The sequence below is a fragment of the Taudactylus pleione genome, unplaced genomic scaffold (genome assembly GCF_031769625.1).
Source record: "Taudactylus pleione unplaced genomic scaffold, aTauple2 ptg000033l, whole genome shotgun sequence".
Lineage (NCBI taxonomy): Eukaryota > Metazoa > Chordata > Amphibia > Anura > Myobatrachidae > Taudactylus > Taudactylus pleione.
In genome coordinates this window covers 5827780-5844863 of record NW_028284435.1, presented here as the reverse complement: position 1 = coordinate 5844863, position 17084 = coordinate 5827780, and the positions used below count along the sequence as shown (strand labels likewise).

The window sequence follows — 17084 nt, the reverse complement described above, 5'->3', positions numbered from 1 at the left end:
AACAGAATTAATTCTGAAGTGTTTCGGGCAATATTATATGCTCATATTCAGTCAAATGCTTCAGAAGTCATTGGACGGCGCTTCACAGGTCAGATGGACAATGACCCGAAGCATAGTGCAAGAGCAACCAAAGAGTTTTTTAAGGCTAAAAAGTGGAATGTTATGCAATGACCAAATCAATCCCCTGACCTGAATCCGATTGAGCATGCATTTCACTTGATGAAGACAAAACTGAAGGGAAAATGTCCCAAGAACAAGCAGGAACTGAAGACATTTGCAGTAGAGGCCTGGCAGATCATCACCAGGGATGAAACCCAGCATCTGGTGATGTCTATGCGTTCCAGACTTCAGGCTGTAATTGCCTGCAAAGGATTTGCAACAAAGTATTAAAAAGTGAAAGTTAGATTTAGGATTGTTTAGTTTGTCCCATTACTTTTGGCCCCTTAAAAAGTGGGAGGCACATATAGAAACCATTGTAATTCCTACACCGTTCACCTGATTTGGATGTAATTACCCTCAAATTAAATCTGAAAGTCTACAGTTAAAGCACATCTTGTTTGTTTCATTTCAAAGCCATTATGGTGGTGAATAGAGGCCAAAATATGAAAATTCTTTCAATGTCCCAATATTTATGCACCTGACTGTATTTCCCTCTGCTTATCCTTTCTGAGGGTAGAGGTGTTCTCACATTAGCGTCACTAATCTTTAGCTATCACCACGTAATGTTTTAGTGCCAGTATAATTTCTGTGTTTATCTTGCTCCACGGGTATCATGCAAACTAGGTAAGTATTCATTTACAGGATATCATCTGCCTGCTGCCGGCAACATTGTAACAGTCTCTATAGTCTCTATAGTGATCTAGATTGTATCATCTGCAGCACTTCAACATACACGCTGTCACTGTTACATATTTCCCTTGCAGGCGGCTTAGAGTCTAAATATATTGCTGTATTACGCAATCCCTGCCTGTAAGGTTGAATAAGACAGTTCACTTAGCACGCATGGAATGTCATCAAGTGATATAAGTACACATATTAGTATTAACAGTGAGACCAGTCCTCATCAATTCCCAGATCATGTGTTTCAGTTAACCACTGGTTTTTTTAGTTGCAGCCTCTTGGCCGCTCGCATAGCTGTGGGTTACCACCCACAGCTATTGCGAGCGGCCATGATGATGGTCGCGATGGTCAAGACCATCGCGACCATCGGGCTTGCAACGAGACCCTTGTGGTAGGGTCTCATGGCTGCAAGCCTCAGAGAGCTTCTGGCTCAAATAGAGCCGGAAGCTCTCTCACTGACATCACTGGTGATGTCAGTGAGGCCACCCACAAACGGCAGGCGTTCGCATGGGAACACCTCCGTTTGTGAAGCCACCCCCCCGCCATGCCTACAAAATGGGGCGAGCTGTCGATCTACATCGACAGCCGCCCCTTTTGTAGTGAGTCCCGGAGCGAGTGCTTTTTGCGGGGCTCGCGCCTATTGGATCCCTCTGGGGGAAAACTCAGATAAGAAGCCCCTATGCTTCTATTAGGCAACACCATCTATAGATGGCGTGCATGCGGTAATTGCAGAGAAATCTCTGAAAACTGCATTTTCGGAGGTTTGATCACATTTCAGCATAGAGCATCCCACCCACTGTGAGATGTCATATCAGCATATACAGATGATAACTGACAGTTCTTTACAAGATGGTGACCTTTCTACCAACACTGAGTGACATCATAAAGGCTATTTATGATGTAACAAGTCGCGTGGTCAGTATACTGAGGTGAAAAATAACCTGCGTGCATTTTGTCATTACTAATTATTTATAATGTATTTATAATCTATCATTTAGATTAAAATAAACTTACAATTTATGGTCAGTATTATTATTATTATTATTTATTTATATGGCGCCACAGTGTTCCGCAGGGCCTTACAAAGTACATAATTAAGTTGGTGACCAGTGACATACAGTACAATACAATACAATGCAGGACATGGATAATATACATTACCACATTAGCAAAATGAGGGTAAGGCGTGCTCATCTGTGGGAAGTGGGAGTGTGTGCTGTGTGTGGGTGTAAACGAGTTGTCTGACAGAGAGACTGAGACGGTAGTGTTGGGTCAAAGGCTTTATTGAAGTAGACACAGTGCTGCTTGAAAACAATTGACCCAGGGGTGTAAGGGGGTGTAGAAGGATGGGTGCACGGGGGGAAGGTGGGTGGACCCTTTTAGGGGGCTCCTTGCCGTGCGGTTCTGGACCAGCACGTTATCCCTGCTGGACCTTTGGTCAACAGTCTTATCTGCCGGCAGTGTGGTGGTGGAGGGTATTGTGGCGGCGTCCCGCACAGTGTACAACTTACCTACCGGTAGGTGCCTGGGTAGGCGTTGCGATATGGGGATGGTGATCGACAGTCTCTGGTGGTGTGCAGCGCTGTGTATGCAGGCTGTTCTCTGTATACTGTGTCTCCTGGAGCGGCTGTGCCACGTGCTGCTGTTGACGGTGGTGGCGCTCTTGATGGCAGACTGGAGGTGTCTGCGTCAGCGCGGTGTCTGTACCCGGGTTGGGTGGGCGGACTGTGACGGGCTGGTGGCTCTGGGGAGCGGATTGCGCGCTTCTGCCTTGTGCACGTGCCGCGTGTGCCGGCGGGACGACCTGGGGTGGGTGTCTGGTGCTGGATGCCGCTTGTGTGCGATGTCTGGCGGCTCCTCGTATCTCCTGTTGCTGAGGTCACCGGGTGTGGCTTTACCCGGGTTGGGTGGGCGGACTGCGATGGGCTGGCGGCTCCGGGGTGCGGGATGCGCGCTTCTGCCTTGTGCACGTGCCGCGTGTGCCGGCAGGGCAACCGGGGTGGGTATCTGGTGCTGGATGCCGCTTGGGTATGGAGTCTGGTGGCTCCTCGTGGCTCCTGTTGATGAGGTCACCGGGTGTGCACCGGGCTGGCGCCAGAAGTGGTGTGTGCACAAGGCGGGGGTGCCGCTCGCCGGAGGTGCTGGTGGCTCCTTGTGACGCACAAACACTGCGTTCGGCTGGGGGGATCTCTGATGATCAGAGTGGGGTGTAGGACGAGAGTACTTGACGGTGGCTGATGTGGTTCACCAACGCGTTTCGGCGTGTGCCTTAATCATGGAGGTTACTGGGGCAAGTGACTGCAGCATGTTTTATAGTCATGTAGGGATTGGTGTGTTCGGGAATGGCCAATAAGAAGGGAGTGTGTGTGTGATGGGCGTGTTCAGAGGGTGATGGACGTGTAGGGGGGCTTGGTAGCAGATGGCCAATCAGTATCGGAATCCATGTGGAGGAATGTCCGACCTGGAAAGTGAAAAAGCAAATACGTAGGATTGAAGGGTGAATTGACAGGTGTGTGGGCGGAACGGATTTACTTGGTGCAGATCTGTGTGGGATGGATCGAGTGGCAGATAGGATGAACGTAGGTTGTAGTATTGTGTAGGGGATGGTGCTGGGGTCAGTCAGCTCCAGCGGGTGTGTGGGCCGAATAGGTGGTTCGGCTGAGGTTAATCCCTGTTCTGTGACGTGTGTAAGGAGGTGACTGGGGGTGTAGGGGTGATGGGTGGTGTGGGTGTAACGGGGATGCTCTGAATGGAAACTGGGCTCATGGAGTTTGTAGACTCCGGGGGCTCAGACGGTGGTGTGGGTTCGCGGTGGCTGGGTATGAAGGGGTGGTTGGTAATCCGGGAGTCTCAGGGATGTAGTGGAGGGGAAATTGGGCTGGTGGAAAGGTAGACGCTGGGGGGGTCAGATGGCGGCGTGGGATGCGGCTGTATAGGGGAAGGCGTGGATCCGGGGTGTTGCTGGTGAATGTGCGCAGTGTGTTGCATATAGAGGAAGTGGTGTGTGGCACGTGGGATGAACGATGGTGTGTGAGTGTAGTGGGCCTGTGGTTTGTCTGGTGGGTGGCTTGAGTAATATCTAGTGATGAAAAGGGGTGGTGGAAGGGTAGGCTTAGGGTGGGAATGTTGCGGTCTGTGTGGGTGACATTGGTATGGGGAGGGGTTGGTGGTGTGGGGTGGTGTGGTGGGGTCAGGCGGATGGATGGGCTTACGGGGGGTGGATCGGTGTGGGAGGGTGTGGTGGTGCTGTGGTGATGTGGGCTGGTAACTGGGTGAGTGGGATTAAGGTATGTTGTGTGTGCCGTGTAGGTGTGGAGGGGGCTGTGTGTGATAGTATGGGTATGTGGGGTGTGTGTTGGTGTGGGTGGGGGGGGTAGTTGGGGTCTTGTTAAGAAGGTGGGTGTCGAGAGGAATGTGATAGATGATGGTGATTACTTGCTAATCACGGACTTTATCTCGTTGTCAATGTTTAGACCATTGGGTGCTAGGGTTTGTAGTGTAATGATCCATTTGAGTTCTTCCTTATTGAGTATTCGCGTGTGGTCCCCCCCTCTCCAATTTTTCTGCATATGCCTGATCCCTATGAATTGTAGGCCTGTGGTATTGCTATGGTGATGTTCAAGGAAATGTAATGGTATGTTATGACTGTCTGATTTGTTTACGATGTTTCTGAGATGTTCCTTGATTCTGGTGTGTAGTGGTCTGGTGGTTCTCCCTACGTATTGATTGTTACAGGGGCACTGTATGAGATAAATGACATTCTTTGTATGACATGTGATGTGTTCACGTATTGAGTAGGTGGTGCCCGTTTGTGTGGAAGTGAAGACTGTGGTGGGTTTTGTGCTCCTGTAGTGTAGATTTGTGCAATTGGAGCAAGTCCCGCAGTGGCAGAAGCCTCCTTTGAGCGTACCTTTGTCTAATGTGGTCTGCATGTGTGTTGGTGGGGGGATGTGATTTACAACTAATTTGTTGTGTATGTTCGGTGCCTTTCTGTAAATGACTTTTGCTCTGGGTGGTAGTATATCTGATAGTGTTTCGTCTTTCTGTAGAAGGTGCCAATGTTTGTTTATTATTTTCTTGATGTCAATGGCATGGGTATTGTACTGCGTGATGAAGGCTAGGTGGTCCTGTGTCATTGTGGTACGGTGTTTGTTGTATTCAAGGAGTGGTGATCTTGCTCCTTCTGCTACTTTATCCATTGTGTCTTGCAGTGTGGGTATGTGGTATGCTTTCTCTGCGAATTGTTGCTTGAGTGTCTCTCCCTGTGATAAGTAGTCTGTCAGTCTGGTACAGTTTCTTCTCAGTCTTTTGAATTGTCCTGTGGGAATGTTGTTAAGCCAGTTGGGGTGATGACCACTGCTAGATAGGATGTAGCTGTTTACATTGACAGGTTTTTGGAAGGTCTTGGTATGTATTTGTCCATTGTGTATGAATATCTGCAGGTCTAGAAAGTTTACCGAGGTTCTGCTGTGGTCTGTGGTAAATTTCAGATTTTTGTCATTATGGTTAATGTAATTGATGAATTCTAACAATGTGGATTCAGGTCCTTTCCAAATGCAGATGATGTTGTCTATGCATCTCCTCCATAGGACCAAGTTCGCCTGCCAGTCTTGACCTGTCCATATGTGGGAGTCCTCCCACCGGCTCATGAACAGGTTAGCATAACTGGGGGCGAACTTGGTCCCCATCGCGGTCCCTGTGTGTTGTAGATAGAAGTCATTGTTAAATCAAAAGTAGTTGTGTGTGAGGATGTATTCTATACCTTGGAGGATGAATGCTGTCTGTAGTGGGTCCATGGAGTTGTCTTGTTGTAGGTAGTGTCGGGTGCTATCCAGTCCATGTTTGTGGTCTATGATAGTGTAAAGTGAGGTGACATCACTGGTGATGAGCCAGTGGTCATCACCCCAGGGTGTCCTTTCCAGTGTCCTGAGGATGTCTGTGGTGTCTTTCAAGTGTGATCATTGTTGTTTGACATACGGTTGGAGGAAGTGGTCGATGTATTCAGACAGGTTGGAGGAGATAGAATTAATGCCTGAGATGATGGGTCTTCCGGGAGGGTGGGTTGTGTTCTTGTGGATTTTGGGGAGATAGTAGAAAATGGGGATGACTGGGTGGGGGTTGTGTAAGTAGTTGTGTTCCTGTTTGGAGAGAATGCCTGAATTCATGCTAGTGGTTAATATGCGTGCAAGCTTTTGGTTGAAATTGTGTGTGGGGTCTGTGGGTAAGGTTTTGTAGGTGTTGGGGTCTTTGAGGATGCGGAGGGACTCTGTAATGTAGTCTGCTTTGTCCAGTAGAACTATTCCTCCTCCTTTATCTGCGGGTTTGATAATGAGATCATGGTTATTTTTGAGGTTGTTTAGTGAGGCTAATTCTGATTTGGTGAGATTGTTGTTCCGGTGTTTGGTGGGGGTGTTTAACTTGTTAATATCTTCCATCACTAGGTGTTCGAAGGTGTGTACTAAGTGTCCCTTGAGGTGGCTGGAGAAGAATTTGGAGGGTGGTCTGAGTGTAGTGTGTTTGAACCGGTTTGTCGTGTTGTCCTATGTGGGAGGGTTGCTTGCGAAGAATTTCTTAAGGGTCAATTAACGGACAAATCTGTTATGGTCTAGATAGGTTTCGAACTTGTTGAGTTTGTTATGAGGGGCGAATTTAAGGCCTTTGTTCAGTAGAGTCTTGTCACTGTCTGTGAGTGTCTGGCTGCTTAGATTGAAGATCCCTTTGGTGTCTGGGATGGTGTTGTGTGGGATGAGGGTGGGTTTGGGTTTGTTCGTCTGTCCTCCTCTACACCCTCGTCTCGTTGGTCTAATTTTCTTTTTGGTCGTGTTGTTTTGGTTCCTGTTGTGGCTTGGCAGGTGCGTCTGCCTGCCTCCAATTCTAAAAAATGGAGTGCCCATTCGTCCTCTTGGTTGTTGGGTTTGTTAGTGGTTTCTAGGGGTTGTTGTTCTGTGTGGGGTGTGTTGTTCTGTTGCTGGTCTTGTGTTAGGGGGATGGTGATTGTGAGTCCTCTGTGTGTGTTGACCCACCCTTGTTCTAGTGAATGTCTGGCAAGGTTTTCGTAATTCTCCATGTCGGCTGGGTCCTCTATTTCATGTATGCTGAAGGAGATGTCAGTATCGGAATCTGTGTCTGAATCTGTGGGCTCTATTTGTGTCTTATGTGCATCAGTGGGATGGGAATTGTGGATTTTGGTCATGTATTGCTGATAAGTGAGGTTGAGTTTCCTGTAGATAGGTGGACTCTCGGTAATCTTGCGGGTGTGTTTTGTGGGATATTTGGTCTCGCCTCCTTTGTTCGCTGCCTGTGGGTCAGTCTGGAGGGGGGGATTTTTTTGTTTGAGTTTACTGTGTGGTTTGGGGCTTTTGCATTTGTCTCTGATGATTTTGGATTTTTTCTTTTCTATGATCAATTCCTCACTTTTGTGAAGCTTCTGTCTCATGAGGGTGACTAGGTTTCTGAATTCGTCCTCCCGTTTGTATGGTTCTAGGGCAGTGTCTAGTTCAATGAGTTGGGTTTCTATGGTTTGGAGTTCTTTTTTGTGTGTGTCTATGATAAGTTGTATGAGCCTTTGACCCAACACTACCGTCTCAGTCTCTCTGTCAGACAACTCGTTTACACCCACACACAGCACACACTCCCACTTCCCACAGATGAGCGCGCCTTACCCTCATTTTACTAGTCTACAACCCAGGTAGGAACAGGTACTCCTACCATAGGCGCAACACTCTCCGACCCCCGCCCCCTCAAGATACACACACATCTCCTTCCTTACTCCTTTCCCTCCCTCATATTCCCCCCCTCCCCCTCCTTTTTCCAACCCTACAGTCATACCAGTGAGCGCGGTTCACCTCCTCCATCCACTATACATTACCACATTAGCAACCATAACACCCACATAAGCAGGAGAGTATAAGCATTCAAGTGTTAGGTGCCCTAGTGGGCAGTAAGAAGTAGATGAAAGTAAAGTAGGGAGTAGACATATTAACAGATGCAGTTGATAACTGACAGTTCTCTAGCAAGTCACATGATTAGCCTATTAAGGTTATAAATCACATCCTACCTGAATATCTATCTATTTATCTATCTATCCATCAAATACCCCTTTAACATCTGTATGCCAGTTCACACCCAGGACTTTGTTCCCGTGACCATCCCGTGTGCGACCTAGCTGAGACCTCCTTCAGACTGGCGGCCCGAACAGGCACTAATACCGGGTCGATTACATCACCACCATAATGTGGTGAGTCAGCGCTTGGAGTTGATCTCATCTTCTGGCGCTGGCTCGACCTATGCAGTGAACGGGACCTGGGTCCCATCGACCCGGGTTATCCGTTCACACTGCCCTGCGTGCCAGGTTGAACACGCGTAGTGTGAAAGGGGTATAACATTATTTTCATATATAAAATAAGCATACCTTACATTATGATATGTCATATCAGTAGATAGTGGATAGAGTAGATAACTGACAGTTCTCTACAAAATGATGCATGCGCGAATCACCGGCCGCCATTTTCCCAGTGACTTTTTGCTGCTCTGCAGCGCAGGTCTGGCGCTGCAGAGCAGGAAAATGGAATCTGAGTAAAGGTAAGTATAATTACCTATGGTTGCAGGATGTGCAGTCTGGGCCCCCCTGGATCCAGGGGCCCGTGTGCACCGCACACCTTGCACCCATTATAAAGACGCCCCCTGTATCTACATCTATCATATAACATTTAGGTTAAAATAAGCATACCTTACATTGTGACATGTCATATCAGCAGATATAGTTGATAACTGACAGTTCGCTACAAAATGGTGACCTTTCTACCAAAGCCGAGTGACATCACAAAGGCTGTTTATGATATAACAAGTCACATGGTCAATATACTGAGGTGAAAAATCACCTTCTGCATGCATTTTGCCATTGCTTTCTAATTATCTATCCATCTATCTATCTATCTATCTATCTATCTATCTATCTATGTATCTATCTATGTATCTATCGATCTATCTATCTACAATGTCCAAAAGGAGGTGGCACTCCCAGTAATACGGTATCAGTCATCGGTGCCCTCCGATAAGAATCCCACGCAGGAGGTCCACAATATGTAATGTAACGGCGGCACTCGGTTCAAGAAAAGCAACCAACAGTCAGGTAATGGTGCATACACACTAGACGATATGCTCCCTGAGCGATATCGTCTAGTGTGTCCCCGGCAGGCTGTGCTCAATGTCGTTCATGACATTGAGCACAGCCGCTGAACGATATCATTAGCGATATCGTTCAGCGCCGGGCTCTCTCACCCATTCCCTGACATGCAGCAACCTGACGAGGTCGTCAGGTTGGCCTGCATGTCAGCCCGATGAACGAGGATGACGAACGACCCGCGGGAACGCGCGTCGTCGTCATCGTTCATCTTTTTTGTGTTAAAAATGGACGATAAAGTGGACGACTGAACGATAACGATATCGTTATCGTTCAGTCGTCCACTTTAATCGCCCAGTGTGTACGCACCATAAGTATACCAAGGCTTCAGAACTTTTAATGACCCTGACGATGGAACATTAAAAGTTCTGAAACGTTGGTATATTTAACTGTCTATTGGTTGCTTTTTTTGAACCGAGTGCCTCCGTTACATTGCATATCTATCTATCTATCTATCTATCTATCTATCTATCTATCTATCTATCTATCTATCTTCTAGGTTAAAATTAGTTTATTCTACATAGTCAGAAGGCATATTAACAGATACATTTAATAACTGACCGTTCTATAGCAAGTCAAATGAACAGCCTATTGAGGCTATAAAGCACATTTTACTTGCATATTACCCTATCTATCTATCTATCTATCTATCTATCTATCTATCTATCTATCTATCTATTATTATTTTCATATCTAACATTTTGGTTAACATAAGCATACCTTACATTGTGAGATATCATATCAGCAGATATAGTTGATAACTGACAGTTTGCTACAAAATGGTGATCATTCTAGTAAAGCTGAGTGACAACACAAAGGCTGTTTATGATGTAACAAGTCACATGGTCAATATACTGAGGTGAAAAATCACCTCCTGCAGGCATTTTGCCATTGCTATCTATCTATCTATCTATCTATCTATCTATCTATCTATCTATCTATCTATCTATCTATCTATCTATCTATCTATCTATCTATCTATCTATCTATCTATCTATCCATCTATCTATCTATCTATCTATCTATCTATCTATCTATCTATCTATCTATCTATCTATCTATCTATCTGTCTGTCTGTCTGTCTGTCTGTCTGTCTGTCTGTCTATCATTTAGGTTAAACTAAGCTTACTCTACACAGTCAGTAGGCATATTAACAGATACATTTTAGAACTGACAGTTCTATAACAAGTCACAATATCAGCTTATAAGGGTTGTAAAGGACATCTTACTTGCACAGGCTTCCACATAAAAAAATATGCCCATAATCAGTCAGCAATAAATTATAAGTATTAAAATTGTTTTTTTAGTATTCTCACAAAATATTTCATTTTTTTCTATTTTTATGTATTTTGGGAGACAGTGAGGCTGATTGGGTATGGGGTGTACACACACACTTGGCCCTAGTCACACCCACACAGCATCGGTCACAGCTCTTCCCCTTCTCAGTATGGGCCCTTGAACATTTTTAGCACCAGGCTCATGTGGCCCTTAATCCGGCCCTGTCTGTTTGATTATACTTTCTGCTGCTCCTACTGTATATCACATATCTGCTAAAATGGGTGTACATATTAAGCATGAAACTAGGTTTAACTATAGTCTTTTATTTTGCACACGTTTTATAGTACATAAGAAATCCTAACTAGCTACTTTAGGCAAATTGGCAGTACATCTACGATACCAAATGTATTTAGTGATATGCATGTGGTTGTAGAAATAATCATAATAAGAAGATAAATTAGAAGTAAGACCCCAATACAAGAGGGGTGTATTTTATGCAGGTATTATTTCAACTCCCCTGAGCTCAATATTATTAATATTATTTATTTTTTTATATATTAGTTAAGATTTTTTTTTATATTTGCATAGTCTTGCACTTATTATAAACCTTATGCATCAAAAGCTTTGTCATCGTAGCAAAATAATCTAATATAAATAATACACTTTTTTTTCTTGTAACTTTTTTACACTTGTGAACTATTTTGTCTATAGTAATGTTCTAAATACGAGATAAAATGTTTACTTTAAATCCTAAGTATCCAATGGACTGAGGGCCTGATTCAGACCCGGATGCTATTTGCGGACGGTCGTTCCAAAAAGGGGCCGGCTATTTAAATTGAGCGCTCGCTCTTTGCGGTTTGTTGACGCCTCTATGTCTGAGCGAGCGAACGAAAAATGCGCTCGCTATTTTGTAAAGACGCCCCTTTGCCGTTCGCATCACACGTCATCTCCGGTATTTATTAGATTAATCGGGTACATCGAAAGGCATCTGAACTGCTCGCAGTGCTTGTGGTAGGTTTTACTTCCCGCAATCACTGCAAGCAGTTCAGGCTAATAGACAACCAAGTGACGTGGTCGATGACGCTCCTTTAGTAATTATGCACTCCCATTAAACACCCTTTTTACCGTTAGGCACGCCTGCGTTCGGATCTCCATTCCCCCGTTTTCAAGCACCTTCCCCTGTTACCACCCACAAACGGTACATTCTGTCAATCAAATTAGCAGCCCCTCGCTGTTTTGCGAGCGCACGATTTCCGACCGCAATGACTGGTTTGCACATGCGCATTACGACCCATACGCATGCGCAGTTGTGGAACATCGCTCAGTGTGAACGAGCGGCCGCTTACGAACGGCTCTGAATCAGGCCCTGAGATCTAGAGAACTGGCTTCCTACTGACAAGCAGCATCACCTGATGGAATATTAGTAAAAGCATCCTGGTTGCCAAGTAACTATGGGTTCTATTTACCACCCTCCGGAAATGTTTCCTGATAACCAACATCTCTTATTATACGCATCGATAAGAGATGTAGTATCAGGGCTATTTACCATTCTTTTCATATAAAATCTATTCTGTCGCAACTGATTGCAGAGATGAAAGATTACAATGCCAATGTCCTGAAGAATAGGGAGAATATCCCTGTTTGCACTCTGATCGCTTTTTCCATGGTAAAGGGCTGTTAATGTCATCTGAAAATGGAGCTTGATGTCAGAAACACAAGCAACAAAAAGCAGTGTTCAGTGCGACATAGGTTTAACACAGTATTATTATATGTGTACTAATTTCAATAACCATCTGCACCTTCATTTGCTCATTTTTTTTTTAAAGCACATTAAAAGCCCTGAAACTGTGCCCAGAACTTTGTTGCTCCACAGGTAGAAAAGTAAATGTGTTTTGTATTGCAGGATAAATTGTTAAAATTATCATGTTTCAAACAAACCTTAAATGACCTTGTAAATCTATAGTACATTGCTAACAAAAGCCAGAGAAACGTATTGCAATCTTGAAGTATTCTAATGCATGGCACTACAAGGCATCCATTCAGTCTTTATTTACTTTGCTTGTCATTGCAGGAACATTCTATTATGTGTTTGCAATTTGTGATCAATGGCACAGCTTGTTGAGCATGCAGTATCAGCACTTTAACAAGACGGCAGTGTGCCCTGTGTGCCGGATGTGGTTGAAAACCCTTTCAGCTTATTCTGGCATCCCACTAACCTGCCTCAGCTTGCCCTAACTCTGATGCCAATAGCTATATCATATATACCGATAAGACTGAGCACTCCCTTCCCCTGCTTCCTTTCCTATACCTATCCTTGCTGAAAGAGGAGTGTGCTACTGCACAGACTCCAGTCTTCATGTCCTGTTCCAAGATGGCCACCAAGGTCACTACTGAGTATGTGCAGTGACCATCTTGTCTGTACTGTGAAGAGTGACATAGTGAGAGACTGAAGTCTCCTACTTAGCTCCTATGTGAAAGACCCAGTTATTCCCTGGTAATAACTCTGATCCAGTATCCTGCACCACTACCTGCAAGCAGCATACACTCACCGGCTGGTGAACTGTATAGAACCCCACTTATATATGATACATTAATAAAATATCTGAACATATCAATAATAATCTGGTGCTTGCTAATAAAAGGCTATCATGTATTGGGCTCTGTAGTCATACCAGCCACTCTGCGGCTTTATCAGCATGCCCCAAGAAGCACCACCATTACAATGTAGTATTCTACATAACTTTTTTTTTTTTTCACCATCTGCTACCATCTTATATACTCAATTACTTGATCTAACTGCCCTAACCGAAATCAAGCAGGGTATGCAGTCATTTTGTTGACATTCAAAAATGTCAACATGGACAAAATGTTGACAGTGGATATAATGTCGATAATGTCAACATTGTGAATGCCGACAGTTAATTTTAGTGTTAAGGATAGGCTGCGGTTAGTGTCACTGCTATAATCAGCTAAAAAAAAGTTAAAAATGATGGTGTTAACATACTGAATGTTAACATTTTGTACCACAATCTCAGTCAGGCCACTACCATGTGCCAATGCAACCCTAACCAGAAATCATTTTAAAATAAATGATTCAAATGAACAACCAGTGGCAATATCTGTAGGACACAAACCCTCGTAGTGTTCCTAAAAATATATTATTCATAAATTCCTTTTTCTTTTTTACTATTGCTGTCAAATGTAACGTTCATCGTTTTTGGGGAATACTATCTAACCAGATAACAAACTGGTAATCACTCATTTAGTCTTACTTAATACCAGTGACGTCCGGTGAGGTCAATGGCTGGGGAGGCACAAATGTATAAAAACTCTGGAGCATGACTGGGAGTATGATAGGGGAGGGAGTATGGCAGGGGAAGCTCTGCCTCCCCTGCCTACCCTGCCTGCATGTCCCTGCTTAATACAACAGATAACATTGATCTGAGAGTACCAACTTTTATCAAACTCTAGAAATCTAATGCCATTGCAGATATGAAGAAAGACCAAGCAGTTGTGCAGATTATGCCACTTTAGCTATCAGATTAGTTCAGTATTTTTGACGAATGGTTAATTAATTTAACCATGTACTTGTGAAATCCTGTAACTAAACACACAAAAGTTTAGTAACAAAGTCCATATGATTTGAATCTCTCAATTTGTACATGGTTGACTCCTCGTGGTCACTCAAAGAACCTCAATAGATGCCCCTTTCCAGAAAAAATATGTTCTAAACAGTAATAGACACACACCTAACGTCTTCAGATACCATCAGAAAACACTAATAAATCCAAGATTTTGTGCAGACTCCCTTCCACTGAAATATTGACGCATGCTCCAAAGACAGCAATGACTCTGGGCCTGATTCATTACCGATCGCAACTGCGATTACGTATGCAATTGGCCGATTGTTGCTTTCTGCGCATGCATATGGATTACAGTGCGCGTGTGCGAAGGCTTCACTGTGATCACACTGCGATCGTCTACGCAGACCTATCGCAGAGTGATTGACAGAAAGTGAGCGTTTGGGGGTGGGTGGCGAAATGCAGGCTTGCCAGTGCATTTGAATGCCATTACAAGGGCATGCATAAATTAGCCATTGCGATGCCATACGCAGCTTAGGCTTGCACTGCGTGCGCTGAGTTTAGCAATTTCTGAGTAAGGCATACTTGCCCACCCTCCCGATTCGACCGGGAGCCTCACGAAAATCGGGGGCGCTCGGCCCCCCGGAATGACAGGCAGGCCTCCCGGCCCCGGCGACCCATCTGTATAAAACCTGGCAGGGGGGGAAGGGCGGAATTGCATCATTGTGGCCCCGTCCCCTGCTCCACAATGCCATTAATCTTGGCATTGTGAAGAGGGGGCCATGACGCAATCATGCTGCCACCCCCCATGCCTCACCCCCAATGATGCAACATTTGCCTGGTCATGCCCCCATTTTGATGCGTCACGCCCCCCGCGGAAGCCCGACAGCTCCCTCCCGGTAGGAGGGAGCTAAATGTCGGCAACCCTGAAGTAAGGTCAGATCTTGTGCAAGTGCGTGTGAGGCTCTGATTGTACTCAATGTTACCGATGGTTTTGCAGACTTGCAAAGTATTACAGATGTGTGTAAGGCAAAGTGGGTGTGCTTATGTAAGGCTGCGACGGCATTGTGATAATATTCATTAGCATATTTTTGTAGTGGGACTGCGTGCGTAATCGCAGCTGCAATCGCAATAGCGATCTGTAATGAATCAGGCCCTCTGTCACAATGAGAAAGTCATTGCTATCTTCTTTGCATGCACAATATTTTCCAGCAACTACTTCTAAAATATGACCCCAGTGCTCTCAGACCTTATTCAGGGGTCAGGGTGTGCTGCATTGCCCCGTCCCCTGTCTCGGTGCCCTGTGTGCACTGCATACTGTTTCCTTGAGCAGGCTCCATCCTACTGTTTCTAGGATATCGACAGCTGACGTCTTTTTTTTCATTCTTGTGTTCCCCTACTTATTATTTCTCACCAACTCATGATTATTAGAACCTCTGCACCTTCACTCAGTTAATACCTTCCTCTGTCCTCTCTCCATACAACCTCAGCTTTAAACAGTTTCATCATCTCTTCCTACATTCTTTGCCACAGGCACACCTCCCTGGCTAATTGTCCTCTACCCCGTAACGGTTACAAACTCTCTTACAGCTCATCTCTCCTGGACCAGTGTGTGGTCTTGTGTTGTGTATTGTTTAGTTTTTACAATGTGACTGTTCAAATAAAGAAAGGGGAAACAATTGTATTGCAGAATGTTAATGGAAAAACAGGTGAAGAGGTGCTATGCTCACTTGCTCATTCCTCCATCTGAAGCTCAGTTGTTTCCAGCAGCAATGTACCCGACAGTGTTGTGGTTCATTGTTTCTACATTAAATATGGCATTATTATGGTTATTTCTATGGCGAATACAATCATAGATCACGGATTCAGTACCTTGTACGCAGGATGTACTGCGTATAAGGAACTCAGCTACTTCCCTCAGTGACTCCTGCTTTCCAAAGGGAGTGTAAAACCTATTGAATTGGTCGCAACTTGCATCTGCTGCCAGTGGCGTAAGTTCATCCCAGACGCTCAGAGGCAAGTTATAATTTAGTGCCCCACCCCTTTCACAGCCGCTGACACTGTAATGTAGCAATTCGCATGCAGACAGGCTATAGATAGGCAAAGGCAGCAGCTGATGGTCTAACATGGAGCTCACCACTAGTGTATGGTGGCTTCTCAGATGGCGGGAAGGGGCGGCCGTGACGGTACACTCCGGGTACATAGTTACAGCCCTAAGTGGGGTGAATATGTTATGGACAATGGAGGAGGTGCCCCTTCAGAGCTGGAGCCTGGCGGCAGGCGCCTCCATTGTCTCCCATAGTTCTGCCCCTGTCTGCAGCCAACTCAAATAGCTCTCCCAGTTCCCAGTCCCAGAATGATATAGATCATTCTTATTGGCGTCTCATCTATTGTTAATTCCCAGGATTGACTTCACATTCATTGCCCCCACAGAAAAAATAAGACTCAAGCTTTTACACAAACACCGATGTGTGTACCCAGTGATGCCACGGTCAACGGGCCGACAGGTATACATTACACAAGCTGGTGCCCGACCGCCCAATATGTCGGACACCAGCTCCACTCACAATCATGGGGTTGTTAATCACATTGACAGAATAACATACTTGAAATGTACTGCATATCTGTTAATGCGAAGAACGACCCCGTGGAAGCACGCAGGGTCTGGCATAGAGGGTACACATAGAAATTGAATACTGAAACATTGTCAGTTGGTATCCTAACACTCCTCCTCTCCCTATCCTAACCCTTACTGCTTGAAACAACTGAGCTTCAGATGGACAAATCAGCAAGTGAGCATAACACCTCTTCACCTGTTTTTCCATTAACATTCTGCAATACATTTGTTTCCCCTTTCTTGCTTTTATAATTCTTTACTACCACATGCTCACACACATACACACTAGGGTTAATTTTTGTTGGGAGCCAATTAACCTACCACCCGGGGGAAACCCACGCACGCACAGGGAAAATATACAAACTCCACACAGTTAGAGCCGTAGGGGGAATCAAACCCATGACCTCCGTGCTGTGAGGTAGTAATGCTAACCATTACATCGTCTGTGCTGCCCTAAATTTCCGTGAATAATGTATAATGCAAAATGTATTGCAAGTAAGACAAAGCAGATAGTATTCTGTTATGTAGGCTTGCAATATCTTCCCTTTTATTCAGGACACACATGAATTACACAGAATCTGTGGCT

General features: G+C 45.0%; 1 protein-coding gene across 1 annotated transcript in view; it reads left to right on the top strand.

The window, feature by feature from the left end:
• Positions 1-17084, top strand: part of LOC148538898 (17-beta-hydroxysteroid dehydrogenase 13-like) — a 79985-nt gene that overhangs the window by 23589 nt on the left and 39312 nt on the right. The gene's annotated exons all lie outside the window — the stretch shown is intronic.